The sequence below is a fragment of the Metopolophium dirhodum genome, chromosome 9 (genome assembly GCF_019925205.1).
Source record: "Metopolophium dirhodum isolate CAU chromosome 9, ASM1992520v1, whole genome shotgun sequence".
NCBI classification, from domain to species: Eukaryota; Metazoa; Arthropoda; class Insecta; order Hemiptera; family Aphididae; genus Metopolophium; species Metopolophium dirhodum.
The window spans coordinates 31,828,076-31,844,557 of NC_083568.1; the positions used below are offsets into that span (position 1 = coordinate 31,828,076).

General features: G+C 29.7%; 1 protein-coding gene across 3 annotated transcripts in view; it reads left to right on the top strand.

The window, feature by feature from the left end:
* The first annotated feature begins 4,141 nt into the window (after positions 1-4,141).
* Positions 4,142-16,482, top strand: part of LOC132952017 (acyl-CoA Delta-9 desaturase-like) — a 28,999-nt gene continuing 16,658 nt past the window's right edge. Inside the window, exon 1 of one of the 3 annotated variants that reach the window (XM_061024128.1) lies at positions 4,142-4,285. The gene's annotated coding sequence lies outside the window, so the exon portion shown is untranslated. Of the gene's footprint in view, positions 4,286-6,185; positions 6,406-9,807; positions 10,089-16,482 lie in introns of those variants that run through there. The other 2 variants (XM_061024130.1, XM_061024129.1) reach the window with 2 other exon arrangements.

Below are 16,482 nucleotides of genomic sequence, written 5' to 3' on the forward strand. Positions count from 1 at the left end.
GAAAAAGCGGAAGAAAAATCCAATATTTATGCGCCGGATACGATTATATATTCCGCCGCGTATTCGGAGGGAATTTTCAAACAACGAATGCGTACACATTGCGTATGGTATGCATTGGTAGGCAGGTAACCTATGGTAAGGTAAGAACGGATTCCTAAGAACGCATCTGCAGAAGAGCACGCACTGCAGCATAATATTATATATTATTATTATCTAGCGCACGCACCCCTCCGAAAGCAGTTCCGGACAAAACCCCAAGACGAATTTATACGGAATTCCGCGCTGTCATTCTGTATAGGTATACCTATACATAAATAGATACCTACAATACGCGTATAACGTAATATTATAATATTATATATTATAAATAGATTGCGTATACGCACCACACAATATATTGTGTGGCTCAAGTCACGTCTGGAGTGTTCACACGTCGCACGTTTATCGGATTTTCGCGAAAAGAGCAACTATTTGATCGAGGCACATCACGCTCGGAATGCCTCGGATGTGTATCGGTTAGAGCCGCGAGCTCGTTTCGCCAATAATATATCGTCCGACGTCGGTATATCGACTATACCAAGTATAACCGTTTTGTCGTGTTACAGTCTTTCAACCGTTATGACAATGACGCGATGATAATAATACTGTAGGTATATAATATACGCATTGTCATAATGTAGAACGAGCCATCCTTTGTTCGGTCGACTCGCGTGCAAATCGTCTCTTTTATACGATCGCTATATGTACCTACGGTGCATTTATCGGTAGCGCCGTCTGGCAGCGCCCCCGACGCGTTTGTCGTGCAGCCATTGTTTTTACTCGAGTGCGGTTCGGCCTTTTCCGCCTCGACAATATTATATAATATACAACATTATACCTATACAAACTGCGGCACAGGTACTCGGGCTTAAACAAGGTGAATTTTTTTTGTTCGCTCGTCTTTTGCCAAGGTTTAACGACCGTCCCGTTTCTCTATAGGACGTACCTATATAACTCGCACGGCGGCGGCAGTCATCGTATAGTCGACGCGAAGTTAAAAAAAAAACCAATTTAAAAATCGAAAACTTTCACATCGCATGCATGGTAGGTAGGTACTTCATAACTCAGCAGAGTCACATGTTACACGAACACACAACGAAATCGGTTTACCGTGCGGGTACTGCTACTACACTGCTGTTGCATTATTGCTTCCGCGGTCCATCAGGTTTACTATTAAAAAAATGTATTTCGTCGTAGGTACCTCGCAATATACTAATTTGTGATAATAATAATTACGCACCGATTATCCTATTCGCACACGCTAGTTTGGTGTACAAGGTGATTTTTTTCAACGCAACACACATACGCATTATCTCGGCCGAATTATGTCAAAGTATGAATTTCGAACGACAGGCCAGTTGGTCACCATACAATATACACATACCTGTAAAAAAAAAACGCAAGTTGTAGTTATTTGTAAGCATTTCAATAATAATTATATAAAGGAGTGAATTTTAGTTGCGTAAGTTATTTTTGAGGGGTATTCCCACCAGTGAAGATTGTATTCTTCTTCTAGGGGAAATAAAGGGGGTAAAATGCTTTAGGTCCAAAAATTCTACTTTAAATTATCTACCCACTTGGGCCTACACAGAGGGAAAAACATATATTCAATAGGAACATTTGTAGGTAAAAATTTCAAATAAATAGTTATATTAGACAATTAAAAATTAAAAATATACTACGATACAAAATCTAGATTTCTTTTCTTCATCGATGCAAATCGAATAATTAAATTTTAAAATTATATGGGAACTTCCCACACTCTACTCCGCTCATATTGTGCAGTCTTAAATTGTCTATAAATATGTAAAGTTAAATAAAAATAAATTGTTGATTAATGAGCGATTGTAATAATACTTAGTATATTGAAACAATTAACATATTAAATAAAAAAAAAATTGTTGATTACCTTTTTGTTGATTAGCAATGAATCTTAAGAACAACAAATTCAAAACATGGACTAAGTATCATAAAAAAAAACAAACTTATAAAAAAAATTAAATCGTAAATCCAAACGTACTTCCTAGTTTCAACTTCCAACTATTAACATACAAAATAAATAGGTATCTATATATTTTTTTCAAAATCATAATATCTACTGGGAAAATAAACGATGGATTTTAGCACGTCACTGACCTATATACAAAATACTGTAATATTTAGATCACCATCAAAACGTGCCGTATTTTAGAATAATTGAATATATTATAAGTAATTGATCACAAACTACGTTAAATTTATATTAAAAACAATATTTTGGTTTTCTACTTCAAAAAGTAAAGTTGAACATACTAAACAGTTTAAATTTCACAATTTTATATTATAACTTTGTAAAAATATGTACCCATCAAATAATATACTGATTGTACCAATTATGCAGTGAAATCGCTATTATTTCTCGCGTAGGATAACGTATTAATTATAAATATATAATTTAACAATCAACAATGTATATACAACAGCCAGTGAATCACTTTAATATGTAAATAAATAATTATATTACACTTCAACGGTTCAAGATTGTTACAATAAATTGTTATATACAAATCTACAAATAGTATCTAACAATACTACGTAGAGCACTGCGATATTGTGTCGTCGTCTTAAGTGTTTACTAAACCATAATAATATTATGTGTTAGAATTTCACTAATTTCTCATTAAATCGTTATTTTGTTATTAACAAAGAAGACAATTGTGTTAACGAGTTCAATTAAACGAAACGAAATATTAAAATAATGATCTGTGCACATCTATAAGTGTAATAGTCATTACGGCGCGACATGAAAAAAAAATTCGAACGCAAAAACCTGAATGTTATATTCAAGGACAGAGTTACAAAATATATCGTTTTGAACGGTTCGGTTTACTGAGACTGAGAAGTATACCTATTACTATCACCAGTGAATGCGTCAGAAATGTTTATTCACTTTCATTTTAATACCATTACGTTCGTCGCGTAATTATTTTTCGCGTCGAATATAAATTGCGCGTTGGGGGTTTTCATACGGGTTTTTCTTAAAACTATACAATATTTTCAGGAAATAGCATAACAATAATTATAATGTTTAATAAAAATATAATCCAATTTAATATAGAGCAATAGGTATACTAACTTATTTATGCGGTTAAATCATAAAAATTATGATTTATTCGTATTATTAGTAACTACCTATGTATATATATTAGGTATAGCCTACGCCTATAATTGGTCGGTACGTTAATTATTTATCTGTTAATTATATTCTATTACTTTTATTTTAAAATTTTTATAACCTGCCTATTATTTAATGATTTAATGTTTTGGAAAACATCAATTTAAATTTTTTAAAAAAGAAATAATAATATTAAATGCATTACTATTACCTATCTTTCGAACCATTCGTGCCATAAAATAAAATACAAAACAAAATATGCGAATCCTCTTCGCCGCAGTGCAGATAAACGCTCTTCATTTATACATAATATATAATATTATTATATACAGCTCACGCAAAAGATTTCTCTCGATTTGATTGATTTCTTAAATATCCCAGTTAATTCTCAGTCCATCCTTCCGTCTTATTCATATATTGTTATTTTATCCTCAATTAATCAATCGTTCTGAAACGCTGCAGGCTTTACAATTTGTTTTTTTTTTTCTAAAATTCAATCGCGATAAATATGACGTATCAGTTCGTTTATACCTTTGCAGTACCGATATAATTGTCGAGACTAATGGTTTTGACCGAATCCACTGTAACAACAAAAAAAAAAAAACGAATAAAAGAAAAATATTATACAGTTACTATACCTATACCTACATTCTACATACACACTAGCAGTCGATTTACGTTCCGCGGTTTAGGAAGAAAGACTGTGCACGGTCCATACCACGGTCGTGTTAAGGTTATTTCGGGTATCTGGTCGATGCTATACATACCTAGATAGGCACCTACTCGTTATAATAATAATATATATTATTATTATTATTATGTATAACACGTGCACACGAGATGTGTGTGTGTGTGTGTTTTAATCTCGCAGAATCGCATGCACGCACACGGTGCAACGAATTTATTTAGGTAGGGAATGAGAATTCGTATACCTATAATATTGACAAATGTTTTTTCACCGCTCTGTATAATGCACGTAGTCGCAAATACTTTTACTCTGCGCTTTTAATCCATTCTGTTCAGTGCTCGTATCACATAACCGTCGGTCGCCTACGCGTGGACTGCTGCTGCTGCTGTTGCTGCTTTTTTTCCGTAAGTACCCGTAATATAATATTATAGTTTTACGCTATGCCAGTTGGTAGTACTTATGCGAGAGACGATTTTTCCTATCGGTCATATTTTCGCGGTGAATGTACGCGTCTTTTGAAAAATGAATTACATATTGTTATTATGAATTTTACCACCGTCGTTTTTCGAGTTTATACGTTTTTAAACTGCGAAACCTTTGTGCGGGCGCAGAAGTGCGAACGACATTTTTTGTTTTACTTACTCCTATCGTGCTACACTCCACTCATCTACTGCACTGCGTGTGCCTACGACTAATTTGTATTACCAGTTCGAAATGGGTAGGTACATCACCGTATGTTGTCATTTAAAAAACTAAAAACTTGGAAAACGGCATGTAACGACTAATGACTTAAAAGTAATAACTATGTATGGAAGAAAAAATATGTTTTTACAAGCGAGTACGTTTACCAAGAAAATTACTATATGGCGTGATAAAATAAATAATAATCGTCACGATATACCATCTATAATGTGTCACTTTTTCAAACGCTATTCACAAACCCGTAGTTTTTATGAACATAATAATATCAAATTTTACCTACCGTACCTATAACATTTTATGCAACAACGCTCGGCGACGGAAATCGTGTTCGTCGAAATAATAATATACGAAACGCCTTTCAGTCGTTATCAACGTACCGTTTAAGAAGAACTTGTGTAATAATATTTGATTGTTATTAAGTTCTCGGCTTACATTTTTGCGTTTCTTCCATGGACGGGATATGTTTACAACCACTCGGTGACGTACAGGGTTGCTAGGTTATGGTTAATTATCAGCTGCGTGCATGTGTATACTATTGGTTTATAATAAAGCTGTGTATAGATACCCGGGTGCCCGTGTACATAAAGCGTGCATGGACCCACCCGTATATAATATACTTAATGCACCTTAGACACCATAATATTATTTCATATTTATATGCTCATACATATTATGAACAAATTATATTGAATGCTTTCTCAAAGTATCTATCAGAATATTATCTTATAGCTTATATATTATAATGTTCCATTTTAAATTTTATCACGTGAAAGAAAAATAAAAATCGAGAATATTATAATGTATAGTAATACATTTTTTTACCGTGAATCAAAATCGATCGAAAATTCAAACAGGTAGGTACGTCGACTAAGAAAACAGAAGAGTATTTCAAAGTTCTACCAAATGATACGGTGTAAAATGCTACATAAAATTAAAATAAAATATTAAAATAGGTTCCGTTAATTTATAAGGTAAAAAAAAATTTTAGAAAATATTTCAAATCGCTTGGAAGTGTCTATGAATACTTTTTTTTAAAGTATTTGTATTTGTAGTCCAAGTTCGATGTTTACTGAGTATTCGAATACTTCTTAAAATAAGTATAATATGTATCTTGAATACTTGAATACTTTTAAAAAGTATCTTTTACAGTTATACACGACTGAAATTCATGATATTGATTTCCATATTCTGAACACATTTTTTTAGATATTTGTGCAATTAAGTCAATGTACGTAAAAGTAGAAACATGTCGAATTTTGTCACCTGCCTATTTTTTCCATTATAACCATTATTTATATTATAAAAATAAAATACCAAAAGTAGGTAATGACACGTCTTTATCTTTAATTGATCAATTGAGGCATCGCTAAAAATAGATCCGTTGACATCAGCATATTTCTCATTAATTAATCCTTCAGAAGTAATAAAATAATAAAGTAATAAAATGTTGAGTGGTGTTGACATTTTGTTTAGTATTTGTGACTAAGTACCTATCTATTCTTAGCATAAATCGATAAATTCGTCACGTAACTTAATCTTGAAACTTGAATATGCAAACTTCAAAATTAAAATTAAAATTAAATATAAATAAAAAATAATAATATCATCGTTTCTCGTGTCTGTTGTGTGCTATGACAAATACAGATTTTAATTCCAAATTGACTACTTTCATCGATGATCATGCTATGGTGATATCATACTATGGTGTCTAAGACGCATACCAGAAATGCAGAATACCACTGAGTTTCCATCAGAGGAAAGTCTTGGTTTCACCATCAGGTGCTCAACAAAACACGAATGAAAATAGACATTTCTTTACGAGGTACATAAAGTATATATTTTGGATTTACTAAAACATTGTTGGTAATAACCACGAATTAAGATATAATATCTACAAAAGAAATAGACATGGTACTATATATATATACTATATTTTGTCAACATATATTATGGAGAGGGTGGGGGGGGGGTTGGAGGGAATCACATGAGCTGCTGTGTAAAACTGTGGAGTTTGCCCATGAAAAGTTTAAAATTTATATTTTTTTTTTAAAAGGTTTTATAAGAAATACACAATCCATACTATGAGCACAATAAGTGTATTTGAAGAGAGTAAACAAGCATGATAATATGGGGGTAAGATGTCACCCAATAGTAACACTTAGCATGAGCACAAAATTAATATGAACAAAATTATTCAATTAAAAAAATTTTCATACATTTTTTTTTAATTATCAGCCTTAGTACCAATTGGTGATTAGTGGTTGGAAACTTCTAAATTTTTTAAACAATTAACCATTTTGTAGTTATTAATCTTATTATTCCTTTTTATTGTACACTTTTATTGTTTTATGTTTTATTCAATTTAAGTACATATATCTATGTACCTAAATCTACTAAATTATTCAACTAAGAAATAATTATTCATTTACTTTTTTTTAAAACCATTGTATGCATTGTAGTTAAATAAAAGAAAATTGAATTAACTTGTAATTATTTTAACCATGCATGTAAGTTGTGTATTTTTCAAATAGATTATAGATGGCATTTAGAATATTTGTATGCGGTATGATATATACATTTTATGAATAATAATTGTCCTAATAAGTTTTTAATATAAAACACTTAACTATAAAATATAAACAATTAAATAGACAAAAAATAACCTTAAGGGTAAATGGGTAAAAAAAAACTTTTGATGGTCCATAGAAAATGAAATCAATATAATTTGTTCACATTATGTATGAGCATATAAATATGAAATAATATTATGGTTGGGTAATAAAATATATTATCACGATTCGTAAAAACGTCTAGGTATATACCTATAAGTACCGGTTGTACTCGTAAAGGTGGGTTCATACTACATACGTGTATAAAAAATAAAAATAATTTTTTGTGATTGGTCGGTATACATGGTAAGCTTTTGGTATACCAGAGTGTTTATTGGTTCTTACCACGGGTTTAACCATGATACCATGAAGTTAGATCTAGTTCAATTTTTTCGTGTACATGGATCTATATTGATATAAGAAAATATAAAGAATAAGAATATAAGAATATATGAGGTAACTAATATATTACCAATCCTAACCGATCTAACCCATCTTAACTGATAGGAAACGTTTCGGAGACCATTCATAGCGAATGGATCCGGTCAATAAATGCACGTACATGTGAACGTACCTATGTAGTGGAAACCCACCTTAATACCAAATAATAATAATAATAATAATAATAATAATAATAATAATAATAATAATAATAATAATAATAATAATAATAATAATAATAATAATAATAGTATTATCACCGGTCAAATTATAGGTACCGGGTACCGGGTATATGTGATACTATTTAGGCACGGTTTACGGACACGGATAATCATGATGTGATAAAACGCGTTTGCTTAAACATAATATTATTATTATATTTTAATCATCGAGGCCACGACAGTGACGGGGTGATATGTTATAAATTCAGTGAGTTCAGCTCCGTTTGCTTTCCTAGCTCCTATACCTATATTATATTTTATAAGATGTATAGGTATGTGCATTTTTCTTTAACTTGTTAACTTTACAACCAATGTTTGGTTCACATGATTTGTTAGCGTTAATTTATATAAGATTAAAAATTGTGTATAAATTTGTGACAATAATATAGATTGCTCACTAGCTGAGTTTTTTGTAGCTGAAATAACATTTTTGGTTGATGGACAGACCACATTATTAAATTCTTATTTATTTCGGCAGTTTTTTCTTAATATTGCTAAGTGTGGTGCGGGATAATCGGGTTTTCAGTAGTCAAGGCGCCTCGATAACTGATTCTTATCACAATATTTTTATTTTTCTATTTCATAAGATTTTCTATAGTTTAAAATTGAATTATTTAAATTATTTGCATCAATTTTAAAACATTGGTGCCCACAAATACAATTGTAGTTTAAAAATATTTATATATAAGTATATAGCTTTAACGTATTTCAAAATTAAATCCATAAAATATGTGTCCCTAATTGGAGAGCAAGATGCCCCCACAAATATTATTATCATTTTTCTAATATTGTATAGTTCCAAAATATAAAATAATTATGCTGGGATAATAATATTAGTAAACACTAGGGAACATTTAGTTATTAAGTATTATTGGATTTAATAACTTCCGCTAGTACTAATGATCAATGGATTTAATCATATTTAAAATACAAAAAAGTAAAATATTTCTGAGATAATTCTTATAACAAATAATGTTTTGACTTTTAAATAGAGACACAGTGTTATTGTTGTTCATATCTATGTTGTTTTACATAGAGAAAAAATATAACTTTATTTTAACCTATAGTTAAGTTCATATTTTTTCGTCTATCCACAGTTTATTTCGTAGGTACCTACTAAATTTTGTTTTATCAGTGCATGGTCCGCGTTATGGTTTAACTCAATCGAATTTTAAGTTAAATAATTATTCACATCAACACTTTTCATGAGCTGATAGCCATTCCACACTCCCAACTCCGACACGGATACCTATAAATAATTATTATTAAGAGGACGCCACACGGATATTTGTTGTCTCGAGATCCGTCCCACAAGTGCGTAACATAGTAAATTCACGCTCAGCAGATAACGTTTAGCTCCGTTAGTTTAAAAATTAGAGTGAATCGACCTATTATGAAACTTAATGGTAAGAGCATTATCTGTGGTCGTATGTTGGTCATTTACGATAGTTCAATTTTTTAGCAAGTTATGCGTATATAATAGGTATAGCGTTAATTAAAAATGCTCATAACTCACTTAAAACTGTATAATCGTGAAAAACCAACATATGTTCCCATTTTTGTATATATTATAATACGTGATTATATTATCATACATTACTCGCGTCTCGTCATCGCTGTCGTTCTTCCGAAAATCGCCCCGACAATTATTAATATCGTGTTATCATGACGAATTCCAATCGTTCCTTATCTAATAGGTAATAATATACTAATGAGAAGTACGTAGGTACAAACCGCCAAATCGCGCAGCCGCCGCCGTTACCACCACCGGTCGGTCGGTCACCTATGCGGCAAAAACTGTGAAACCTGAAAATAATATTTAATTATATTGTTATAATAGAATGGTAATGTTCGTTGTAAAAGAAATATCGGAGATTTCGGCGGCACCACGTTCCCTTTCTTTTGCGTCGACCCTGAGTGCTCTCCCTCCGCGGCGCGTTTTCGAGACTTTTCCTCGCGCGTACGTGTGCCGCCGAACGCTATTGGGTTTTACCTCGCCAAGAAAGGTCCGTCGCACGAGTGACGATGACCGCACAATAATTCCGTATCTACACAGTGTATAATATAATTTAAAATATTATCATAATAACGTGTGCGCTAAATAATACTCTCAGACTGCAGTTTTATGCGCCGACAGTGATTTTCCGAAGCTCTTCGAATATAATAATTTATTATATTAGCATACGATATCGTCGCATCCCGTCGCAATAGCACAACTAACACTTCATTACCAGGTACACGATATTATATTATTTTGTTAATTATTAGGTAGGTACAATAACTTTTATTAGGTATTATTACCGCTTTGGTTTTTCAATTTTTTTTTTTTTTTTATTTAAACATAATATCTTGTCGAATTGCATTGATCGCTTCCGACTTGATTCCGGTTAAATTTTCCGACTGCATAATATTGTCGAAGCACGTTCGTTATCAGCAAACTATTTTATTCACGGTATTATTATAAGTCCCGTTCAGGTCACTTATTATAATACCAATTAAATTTTTTAGCTATTAGAATATTATTCATCTTTTAAATGTTTGCCAGTTTTTAATTACAATATAATATACTGCACAAAATAATTGTGAATAAATGTGAAGTGTAATGACAATTAATTTTCTCTTAAAAAAAATTCTTCTTTTTTTATTCTTCATATTATTACATAGTTAATACTTACATGACTACTCATTTTACAATGTTTTGGTATTATACTTTAGTTTAAAGCAATTTCAAAATAATATCAAGATAATATGTGACTATATAGTTTTGAATATGCTGAAAAATAGATAATACACCATTAGAATTTTTAAAATTCAAATATATTATACAATACAGAAAAAATTAATTTTTTTAACTTTCATATACACACGTATTAGCATAAACAATATTAATGGATATTACCTATTCGAATATTATTATCAGAGAATTTATTTTAATTTAAAGATTATTTTTTATTTTTATGTTCACAAATATAAAAATAAAACGCAATGAAAAACTATGATTATTGTTGTTACAACTATGTTTAGTTCTTGTTTTATTGTTCATATTGACATAATGGTTTTATTTTATTCATTATTTATTATTACGTGTCCTACAAAAAATATTATAAAATTAAAATAATAAAACAAAACATTTTGAATGTTGAATTTGAAGGATCTATAATATAAATATATTGTTATGCACACCAAAAAAATATTAATATTTTCAATTATCGCCGAAAAAAAACAGAAATAAATATTTCATATAGATACATATTAAATTGTTTTTCATAACTGCGCTCTAGAAAAATAATGTGTAGCGTCTATCGAAATATTGCTAGAGTTGTATTATAAATAATGTTATATAGGTACGTAATGTATTTAGATAACAAGTCAACAAATACCTTAAATTACAAATTTTATTTGGGATTTTATTATTTTTGTCATATATATAAAATATATAATATTATATCTCTATCGATATACCACTGAAAAATCGTACAAATAAATAATTAATTATATTAGTCAAGGAATAATATACAAAAACGTTACAACTAAACAACAAATTAACAAAATAATAATTATTGTGTAAATTATATTATTATTCATATAATTCCGCCCAGGTAAATAATATGCTGTCGTATGGTATGTACAATATATACTAAACATATTTAAAAACGTTTAGGACTCTTATCATTATAAAACCTGTTAAATTTTAATGTCTCTGTAATTTTAGTTAAATTACCGCGAAAATAAAATAAATCATATTACACAATATCGAAAATATATAGGTTAGTAGGTATACCTAAGTACATATAGGATGGTTTAAAACGACAATAATTAGAGTATATTTTGAACTGTTACAAACATAGCCAAACGTACGCTATTGTTGTTGATGAGCATCTCTTTTATGGTATGACACTGTTTCGCTATAAGAAAATATATAATATTATATACTATTCTTCGGTAATTGACTTCAAAACGAATGTCGTACCAGGTGTAAATTTAGATGATTAATGAATACCGTCATTATACTGATATCATATCGTTATATAGCGCTTAAACATTTACAGTTACTGTCGTTGGATGCCAGTGAAAGACCTAATCTAACGGTCGTCAAACCGTGTCGACGTTTAACATTAGTGTTGTCTGGTACATTGTTATGAAAGGGTTCAATGAGAAAATCATTTGCAAAGTTACCGAGTTGTCGATAATGACGTTTGCAAAAAAAAAGTAAAATTTCACATCACCACCATAACCCGCGGCGTGAGGATAACATTTTTAAAACGACAGACACAAACAATTTTGGGGGCCACGATCGACATAATATTATTATATAAACATCTCGAAAAACATATATCTAATCATATTTTCAGTCGATGGAAGGACAAATGTCTACTCTGCTTTTAACTATCTATACTCCGAATACCGTGTTATGATCGATCGATTTATTTTATTATACATTCTATTATTATTATTATGAATAAATGGTTAGTAATTATGTGAATAGGTAATTATTATAATATATATAGGATACGGATCCGGAAAATAAGTTTTTGCTCTTTAAATTAATACAGTTTTCACTGAAATGTAAACAATGTGAATTTATTAATAATAAATAAGTAGAATTTCATTGTACCTATATTCCTTTAAGCAGACTACCTATTTATATATAAAATAAATACGTATCCTGTGGAAAAACGAAAGACGAGAAAAATAAAAACAATAAACGCGTCTTTATGTCGATGCAATAAACAGAAATTCGCTAATGTAGAGTATCGTTGAATATTAAACAGTACCATCTCATTGATATATTATATTATATGTATTCAAATTTTACGTTTGAACTACGCTACAAACAATTATTAGAGTCGGTGTACGATGGCATTGTATATTATGCACAGTTATAATTCGATCGCGACACTGACACAAGACACCATAATGTTTAAATCCCACGCGAGAATTTGTTATGAAATTTTATTTTAGACTTACGACATATTTGTCTGATCATTGAAAAATTCTTGTAAACAACTACAAGCTAATCACGAAATTATGGTAGAATCGAAAATCGTAAAACACTCCGATGCATTGCAAAATATTGGTAGGTATTTTATTTCAAATATTTCAATTATGGTTTTACTGTACAGCAATTCGTATGTGCTTTTTCCACCGAAAACTTTATTACCGTCTTATTTGTTTTTAATCAAACTAACGTCATAAACATAATATTATACTCTTCCCTGTTACCAAAGTATTTTCATTCATATAATTATAGGTAAGTACGGTTATAGTATATATTATGTACTTTGAGCTGTACTATACAATAATTATTATACACACGTCCGAGTACTATATTTTGTCTATCAGACCATATTATTATTATATTATATTAATATATAGATAAAATAAATGTTATGTTATAATTCATAATTAATTACTACCTAGGAACTTTCTTTTTTTTTTGCAATAATTTCAAAATTCACTCAGTCTCATTAGTCATTATGTTTACATTTACAATAATTAATAATAATACCCGCTGCATTTCCATGTAATTATTGTGATCTAGTGTTATGTATGTGTATGGCGTGTGCGTTTTAAGTGTGAGTTTGCCAAGGTTTTGTCAACGTTTAATAGATCAACAGTTTTATTTTTAATGAGTTTGCATAATGCCTAATATTACATATTTTGACGATACTTCACTCATGACAATGATTTTTGACAGTTCGATACCTTATAATATCCCTCATTCACGGCCACATGCCCACTTCCATGATTCGCGAAACCACACGCAACGGCGGAATAATATGTAATTTTATTTACGTAGTTTTTTGAATTCTATAATTTGATATTCTGATTGCTTGAAAAGAAAACGCTTCCTTATCATTCCATATAGACGTATAATTTTATTTTTATTTTTAATAAATAAAGATCTATACGGAATCACTCATTACTCATTACTCGCTATAACTATCGGAACTTAAGACGAACAAGACAAATAATTACGTGTATGGCTGAAGTATGAAAATCTAATATTTTACCTGCTATACCAACAGCAGAAACTGGTTTCTCTCATTTAAACACGAGATGGTTCTGTGTTTCTGTCTTGTTATATTTAACTTAAAAGTAATAAATTATGTAACCATTACACGGCAGAGATAAATGAAAAAAAAACATTATTCTAAACTTATCTCAAATTGTTTACGTTTTTCTTGATTTCTAAATATTCCACAAATTAATGAAATAATTCTTGAACACTTACGGTAAGTTCTTTACTACCTATAACGATGATGATAATATTATTTCTAATCAATTCGTGTAAATTTGAATTCATCTAAAATGTCACAGTTTTTTCGTCAAACTCGACGAGAATACACAAAAATTCAAAGTACCACGCGAGTACAGTTAGTTTTTAATCATTCTAAGAAGTCTTTATGAAACTTTTGGAATATTTTAACTGGCCCAAAAAGTATTTAGTCGTGATAAAACCACATAATTGTAGCACCTGCAAATATATAGCTATATGCTTGCCAATTTCTATCGTCCGGCATTTGTATTTAACTCGTGTTACCGTATTCGTTTCTAATAAATTATTTGAAACAACTGTTTTATAGTAAGTAATAATAGTTCAGGAATTTTGTACTTTTGTGCTTAATTCTTATTGTGATTTATCAACTTTGTGGGCACTCAGTTTCAATTCATGGACTAAACAATAATTATTTTGTGGATAACTATTTCAGCTCAGTATAATGGATTCGAATGAAATTAATTTGATAAATATTATTATATTGTAATTATTTTGGTCATCGATTAAATTAATTTTATTGAATTGTCCATATCATATATCAAACTAAATTAATCATTACAATCGGATATATTATTATACATGGAGTATTTTGTTTTTTTCCTTTTTTTTTGCGGCAAAGCGCAGACACTAAACAAGAAACATGTATCAAAATATACATACCATTATATCAAAATCTTTTTATTTTTCACAATGTTAGTCTGCGTTAGGTATTATGAAATATTGAAATAATACTGAGCTATATAATATTTTATTACTTATTATTATGTTGTTTTTCTATTCCGACAGAAGTCATCAAAGAAGAGTAGGTATTTACCATGAATAAAAATGCATATCATATTATTATGTACCTAATATATTTTATCTTTATATTTTTTTAAATTTAAATTTATATTTCTAATAATGCTGGTTTCAGAATATTAGATAAAAAAAATTTAAATCAGAAAAATTGGTCTTAAAAACAAGACAAGAAACCTTTTTTAAATTCGGTTATATCCCTGAACCACTGTATAGTACACGTTCGAGGTAGGTATACATCTTGAATAGTCGGATGACTTTAATACACAATCTAAAAAAAAATTACTTGGACAATTCTTATTAAATGATGCGGTAAAAATGTAATATCAAATTAAAAATGTCTATATAAATATTAAATAACTTGAAAAGAGGCAAAATATTTAAAAAATTTAAAAAATGTTATCATTTATATAAAATGGTTAGATAAACATTTTGTGCATTTTCAAGTATCTAGGGTTATTTTTGTTAGGTTATTAAAAAAAAAAAAACGATTTTGTCAAAAACTGGTTTTGCGTAAAAATTCTTTTAATATTTTTTTTTTTTTGAAATGCTAGAATCTAAAAATGTACGTCTTTTATTTCTACATTGAAAAATTATATTGTATTATGTACTAAATACACAGTGTAGCTATTATATATTATTATATATTTATAAAGTATATATTTTTTAATCTGATTCGAACAAAATAATAATTATACAGGTCCCATGCATACGGTTTATTCGATTATCCACGGTAACACCTTTTAATATTATTTTTTAATTAACGCCTGTGTGAATTGTTAGATAATCCGACGGATACAAACACTATAGTATAAAGTTAATTTAAATTGTGGTTAAAAATATGGACGAACAGATAAATGAAAAACTATTTTTTTAACTTATAACATTGGATATTATAATAGAAGTTCAGATTTTCCGTCAAATAATAGAAATGTTATAAGTAGACATAAATAGATGAATCCAAAACAGATAGCTACATAGTATTACACTTCAGATTATATTATGATTCAATGGATATAAATCAAACTAAAGATGTGCGGCATTGACCCTTTTTTTAATCATAGTCTTGTATGACAAGTCTCAAATCAGGTTTTTACTTTTACTACCAATACGTGGAGTATGTAATATATCACAATACGATCTACGACGTATCTAGACGTATTCGATCGAAGAGTAAGTTGGACCAGATTATTGGCATCGATAAAATCCTGGTGGGCCGGCAAAAGACGTGTGATCGGGTCACAAAATCTCGATGGACTACATTTATCGATATTACAATAATGCCGTGCACTTGTCTTGCATGTTAACAAACGCAACACTAAAAATATGCTAAAAAATTAGATGTGTATCGTAGAGAAGGTTTTTTTTCGGCGACCTGGTGGTTTTTACGAAGTTATCCGCAAAAATCGCATATGATAAAACTATGACGAAATTGGTATGGACTTAATCTGGTTACCGCGATTGTGCTGATTTTTAACTTTTAAGCACTGCACAATTGTAGAGTGATCACATTGAATTTTTTCCTCTGCCTTAATGCTCCTAAAAATTCTGGT